At 35.7% G+C, this 6799-nt stretch overlaps 1 non-coding gene across 1 annotated transcript; it reads right to left on the bottom strand.

Annotated features, from left to right (window-relative positions):
• Positions 1 to 5821: 5821 nt before the first annotated feature.
• On the bottom strand, positions 5822 to 5929 carry LOC112725789 (small nucleolar RNA R71). The gene has a single exon (XR_003164872.1). It is a non-coding gene; the product is annotated as a small nucleolar RNA R71 (small nucleolar RNA).
• Positions 5930 to 6799: the final 870 nt, after the last annotated feature.

The raw sequence follows: 6799 nt of genomic DNA, 5'->3' as shown, positions 1-6799 counted from the left end.
TTGGGAATTGGGTACATGCTCAAGTGTAATGAATGTAAAACCTTATGCATTGATGATCTTGTATATAGAAAAAAAATGAGAAAAAGAAAAAGGAAAAGAAAAAAAAACAATATGGAGAAGAAAAGAAAAAAGAAGAAGAAAGAAACAAGAAAAAGAAAGAAATAAAAGCGGACAAAATGCCCCAAAGCAAAGTTCAATAAGGGCCAATGCATAAGTGTTGTGAAATGAAAAAGAATACATGAGTATGTGAAAAAGTGAGAAAAATGGGTAGTTAGGTTAGCTTTGAAATTGTATAGGATGTCATAGGTTAGGTGGGAAGTTTAAGCTTATCAAAGATTCAAATTTCAAGCTCACTTGACCAAATATGCATCCTTACCTTGACCCTAGCCCCATTACAATCTAAAGAAAAGACCTCATGATACTTGTATGCATGCATGAAATATATGTTGATTGTTAGAAGAAAAACAAATCTTAGAAAGCATGATTAGGTTAGATTTGAGAGAATCGACCCTACACACTTGAGCGACTAAAGTGCAAACACTTCTGGTGAGGGTTCAATGCTCAATTCCTTGATTCTTGGCTTTCATGAGCATTCTTCTTGCAAGTCTACTTGAACTTCATTTTGATATTTAAATCGGTAGGATTCATGAGTCGTCATGGGACCTTAGCCCTACTCGTGCATGTGTGTCTTGGAGATTGATTTATTTTTAACCAAGTAGGTAGAATCATTTTACATTTAGTTGCATTCATATAGATAGATGTATATGGTTTAGGTTGCATTTAGATTAGTTCACATTGAATAAATGTTGATACCCTTTGCTTTCTCTTGGTTTAAGCATGAGGACATGCTTGGTTTAAGTGTGGGGAGGTTGATAAACCCCATTTGTAGGGTTTATCTTGTGATGAATTTAGAGCATTTTGATAATCTTTCCTCACATTTATTCAATGAAATAGCATGGTTTTATAACTTCTCCTTTAATTGTACTTAAGAGTGAAAACATGCTTTTATGTCTTAAAATAGCTAAATTCAATTCACCTTGATTCCATTAGATGCCTTGATATGTTTGTTAAGTGATTTCAGAATTAGGAGGCAAAGATTGGATCAAGGGAATGAAGAAAAAAAACATGTATAAATGGAGAACTCATGAAGAAATGAAGGAATCGCAAAAGCTGTCAAGCCGACCTATTCGCACTTAATCAGCCATAACTTGAGCTACAGAGGTCCAAATGATGCAGTTCTAGTTGTGTTGGAAAGCTAACATCCGGGGCTTCAAAACGATATAAGATTTGCTATAGTTGCTATACGTATGGTGATGTGTACGCGCACTGTACGCGCACGCGTCATTGCTGCCATATGATCCACTTAAAGCAATACGTGGCCAGTGAATTCTAAAGCCTTGTGGGCCCAATCCAACTCATTTCTGATGCTATTTAAGCCAAGGATTGAAGGGGAATTAACATACTTACACACATTAGTTTAGTTTAGTTTAGTTTTTTGGAGGAGTAGTTAGAGTTAGTTTCTAGAGAGAAAAACTCTCACTTCTCTCTAGAATTAGGATTAGATTTTAGATCTAGATCTAGTTCTTCTTCTCTCTTCTAATTTTCCTTTCCTTTCTTTAATTGTTCTCTTTTAGTTGTAGAATTCTTCTTCTCTTGTTATTCCTTTGTATTGTTAGTTTTAGTTTATGAACCTTCTTTTATAGATCTACATTTCTTCTTCAATGCAATTGGTAAGTTCTTTATTGTTTCATAATTGTTTTCTGATGAGCGGATAATTTATACACTTTTTGGCATTGTTTTTATTATGTTTTTAGTAGAATCTAGTTACTTTTAGGGATGTTTTCATTAGTTTTTATGTTAAATTCACATTCTGGACTTTACTATGAGTTTGTGTGTTTTTCTGTGATTTCAGGTATTTTCTGGCTGAAATTGAGGGACTTGAGCAAAAATCAGATTCAGAGGTAGAAGAAGGACTGCTGATGCTGTTGGATTCTGACCTCCCTGCACTCAAAGTGATTTTTCTGGAGCTACAGAACTCAAAATGGCGCGCTTCCAATTGCGTTGGAAAGTAGACATCCAGGGCTTTCCAGCAATGTATAATAGTCCATACTTTGACCGCTTTTAGATGACGTAAAAGGGCGTTGAACGCCAGTCCTATGCTGCTGTCTAGAGTTAAACGCCAGAAACACGTCACAAACCAGAGTTGAACGCCAGAAATACGTTACAACCTGGCGTTCTACTCCAGAAAGAGCCTCTGCACGTGTAACATTCAAGCTCAGCCCAAGCACACACCAAGTGGGCCCCGGAAGTAGATTTATGCATCAATTACTTACTTCTGTAACCCCTAGTAACTAGTTTAGTATAAATAGGACTTTTTACTATTGTATTTGACATCTTTAGATCTTTTGATCATCTTGGGATGTCTGGTTCTTAAATCAGAGGGGCTGGCCATTCGGCCATGCCTGAACCTTTCACTTATGTATTTTTAACGGTAGAGTTTCTACACTCCATAGATTAAGGTGTGGAGCTCTGCTGTTCCTCATGAATTAATGCAAAGTACTACTGTTTTTCTATTCAATTCAACTTATTCCGCTTCTAAGATATTCATTCGCACTTCAACATGAATGTGATGAACGTGACAATAATCATCATTCCCTATGAATGTGTGCCTGACAACCACCTCCGTTCTACCTTAGATTGAATGAGTATCTCTTGGATCTCTTAATCAGAATCTTCGTGGTATAAGCTAGATTGATGGCGGCATTCATGAGAATCCGAAAAGTCTAAACCTTGTCTGTGGTATTCCGAGTAGGATTCTGGGATTGAATGACTGTGACGAACTTCAAACTCGCGAGTGCTGGGCGTAGTGACAGACGCAAAAGGAGGGTGAATCCTATTCCAGTATGATCGAGAACCTCAGATGATTAGCCGTGCTGTGACAGAGCATTTGGACCATTTTCACAAGAGGATAAGATGCAGCCATTGACCACGGTGATGCCTCTAGACGATTAGCCATGCAGTGATAGCGCATCGGACCATTTTCCAGAGAGGATTAAAAGTAGCCATTGACAATGGTGATGTCCTTACATAAAGCCAGCCATGGAAAGGAGTAGGATTGATTGGATGAAGACAGCGGGAAAGCAGAGATTCAGAGGAACGAAAGCATCTCTATACGCTTATCTGAAATTCTCACCAGTGATATACATAAGTATTTCTATCTTTATTTTCTGCTTAATTAGTATTAATTTTGAAAACTCCATAACCATTTGATATCCGCCTAACTGAGATTTACAAGGTGATCATAGCTTGCTTCATACCAACAATCTCCGTGGGATCGACCCTTACTCACGTAAGGTTTTATTACTTGGACGACCCAGTGCACTTGCTGGTTAGTTGTATCGAAGTTGTGAATGAAAAACGATTTATTAAGACGTGCGTACCAAATTTTTGGCGCCGTTGCCTGAGATCACAATTTCGTGCACCAAGTTTTTGGCGCCGTTGCCGGGGATTGTTCGAGTTTGGACAACTAACGGTTCATCCTGTTGCTCAGATTGGGTAATTTTCTTCCTATTTTGTTTTCAAAAAAGTTTTCAAAAATTTTTCAAAAAAAAAAATTCTTTTCAAAAAAATTTTATTATGTTCTTCAGAATTTTTAAGAATGAATTCTAGTGTTTCATGAAGCATGTTGAAGCCTGACTGGCTGTAAAGCCATGTCTAATCCTTTTGGACAGGGGCTTCCAACCATCAGCATAGAGGCAAGTTAATTTGATAAGTAATGAGCAGTATATTCTGATGTTACATGCTAAAGCTTGGCTGGCTATTAAGCCATGCCTAACCCTCAGATTGGAGCTTTAGACTAAGAATACAAAGATTCCTGGAATTCATATTAAAAATTTTGGAATCCTTATTTTTATTTCTCAAATAATTTTTGAAAAATCCAAAAAAAATCATAAAATCATAAAAATAAAAAAATTAAATTATTTTGTGTTTCTTGTTTGAGTCTTGAGTCAAATTTTAAGTTTGGTGTCAATTGCATGTTCATCTTGCATTTTTCGAAAAATTCATGCATTCATGGTGTTCTTCATGATCTTCAAGTTGTTCTTGGTAAGTCTTCTTGTTTGATCTTGATGTTTTCTTGTTTTGTGTCTTTTCTGGTTTTTCATATGCATTCTTGCATCCATAGTGTCTGAACATGAAAGATTTCTAAGTTTGGTGTCTTGCATATTTTCTTTGCATATAAAAATTTTCAAAAATATATTCTTGGTGTTCATCTTGACATTCAAGGTGTTCTTGGTATTCATCTTGACATTCATAGCATTTTTGCATGCATTCATTGTTTTGATCTAAAATTCTCATGCATTGAGTCTTTTTCATGTTTTTCTCTCTCATCTTAAAAATTTAAAAATCAAAAAAATATCTTCCCCTTTTTCTCTCTTAAAATTTCGAAATTAGATTTGACTTTTTCAAAAAAATTTTAAATTTTAGTTGTTTTCATGAGTCAAATCAAATTTTCAATTTAAAAATCTTATCTTTTTCAAAATCTTTTTCAAAAATCAAATCTTTTTCATTTTTCTTATTTATTTTCGAAAATAACATCATCAATTAATGTTTTGATTCAAAAATTTCAAGTTTGTTACTTGCTTGCTAAGAAAGATTCAAACTTTAAGTTCTAGAATCATATCTTGTGATTTCTTGTGAATCAAGTCATTAATTGTGATCTTAAAAATCAAATCTTTTTCAAAACTAATTTCAATCATATCTTTTCAAAAATATCTTATTATCTTATCTTTTTCAAAATTATATCTTTTTCAAAAATTTGATTTTAAAATATCTTTTCTAACTTCTTATCTTCTTATCTTTTCAAATTTGATTTTCAAATTTGTTTCAACTAACTAACTAACTTTTTGTTTGTTTCTTATCTTTTACAAAACTACCTAACTAACTCTCTCTCTAATTTTCGAAAATATCTCCCTCTTTTTCAAAAATTCTTTTTAATTAACTAATTGTTTCAAAATTCAATTTTAATTTATTTCTTCTTCTAATTTTCGAAAATTACTAACTCTTTTTCAAAAATTATTTTCGAAAATCCACTTCCCCCTCTCATCTTCTTCTATTTATTTATTTATTTACTAACATCTCTTCCTCACTCACCAAAAATTCTGAACCCCCTCTCTCTCTCTGAGTTCAGATTTTCTCTTCTTCTTTTCTTCTACTCACATAAGGGAACCTCTATACTTGGGCAAAAAGGATCCCTATTATTATTATTTTTCTGTTCCCTCTTTTTCATATGAGCAGGAGCAAGGACAAGAACATTCTTGTTGAAGCAGATCCAGAATCTGAAAGGACTCTGAATTGGAAACTAAGAGAAACTAAATTACAACAATCCAGCAAGCACCTTTCAGAAATTTTCGAACAGGAAGAGGAGATGGCAGCCGAAAATAATAATAATGCAAGGAGAATGCTTGGTGACTTTACTGCACCTAATTCCAATTTACGTGGAAGAAGCATCTCCATCCCCACAATTGGAGCAAACAATTTTGAGTTGAAACCTCAATTAGTTTCTCTGATGCAACAGAACTGCAAGTTCCATGGACTTCCATCTAAAGATCCTTTTCAGTTCTTAACTGAATTTTTGCAGATCTGTGATACTGTTAAGACTAATGGAGTAGATCTTGAAGTCTACAGTCTCATGCTTTTCCCTTTTGCTGTGAGAGACAGAGCTAGAATATCGTTGGACTTTCAACCTAAGGATAGCCTGAACTCTTGGGATAAGCTGGTCAAGGCTTTCTTAGCCAAGTTCTTTCCTCCTCAAAAGCTGAGCAAGCTTAGAGTGGATGTTCAAACCTTCAGACAGAAAGAAGGTGAATCCCTCTATGAAGCTTGGGAGAGATACAAGGAACTGACCAAAAAGTGTCCTTCTGACATGCTTTCAGAATGGACCATCCTGGATATATTCTATGATGGTCTATCTGAATTAGCTAAAAAGTCATTGGATACTTCTGCAGGTGGATCCATTCACCTAAAGAAAACGCCTGCAGAAGCTCAAGAACTTATTGACATGGTTACTAATAACTAGTTCATGTACACTTCTAAGAGGAATCCTGTGAGTAATGGGACGCCTCAGAAGAAGGGAGTTCTTGAAATTGATACTCTGAATGCCATATTAGCTCAGAACAAAATATTGACTCAGCAAGTCAATATGATTTCTCAGAGTCTGAATGGAATGCAAGCTGCATCCAACAGTACTCAAGAGGTAGCTTTTGAAGAAGAAGCTTATGATCCTGAGAACCCTACAATGGCAGAGGTGAACTACATGGGTGAACCATATGGAAACACCTATAACCCCTCATGGAGAAATCACCCAAATCTCTCATGGAAGGATCAAAAGCCTCAACAAGGCTTTAATAATGGTGGAAGAAACAGGTTTAGCAATAGCAAGCCTTTTCCATCATCCACTTAGCAACAGACAAAGAACTCTGAACAAAATACTTCTAATTTAGCAAACTTAGTTTCTGATCTATCTAAGGCCACTGTGAGTTTCATGAATGAAACAAGGTCCTCCATTAGAAATTTGGAAGCACAAGTGGGCCAGCTGAGTAAAAGGATCACTGAAACCCCTCCTAGTCCTCTCCCAAGCAATACAGAAGAAAATCCAAAAGGAGAGTGCAAGGCCATTGATATAACCATCATGGCCGAATCCAAAAAGGAAGGGGAGGACGTGAATCCTAAGGAGGAAGACCTCCTGGGACGTCCAGTGATCAGTAAGGAGTTTCCCTCTGAGGAACCAAAGGAATCTAAG

This window comes from Arachis hypogaea, chromosome 11, assembly GCF_003086295.3.
Source record: "Arachis hypogaea cultivar Tifrunner chromosome 11, arahy.Tifrunner.gnm2.J5K5, whole genome shotgun sequence".
In the NCBI taxonomy this organism is placed as follows: Eukaryota; Viridiplantae; Streptophyta; class Magnoliopsida; order Fabales; family Fabaceae; genus Arachis; species Arachis hypogaea.
The sequence above is the reverse complement of the archived record's forward strand: the minus strand, read 5'-3'. Positions and strand labels throughout refer to the sequence as shown.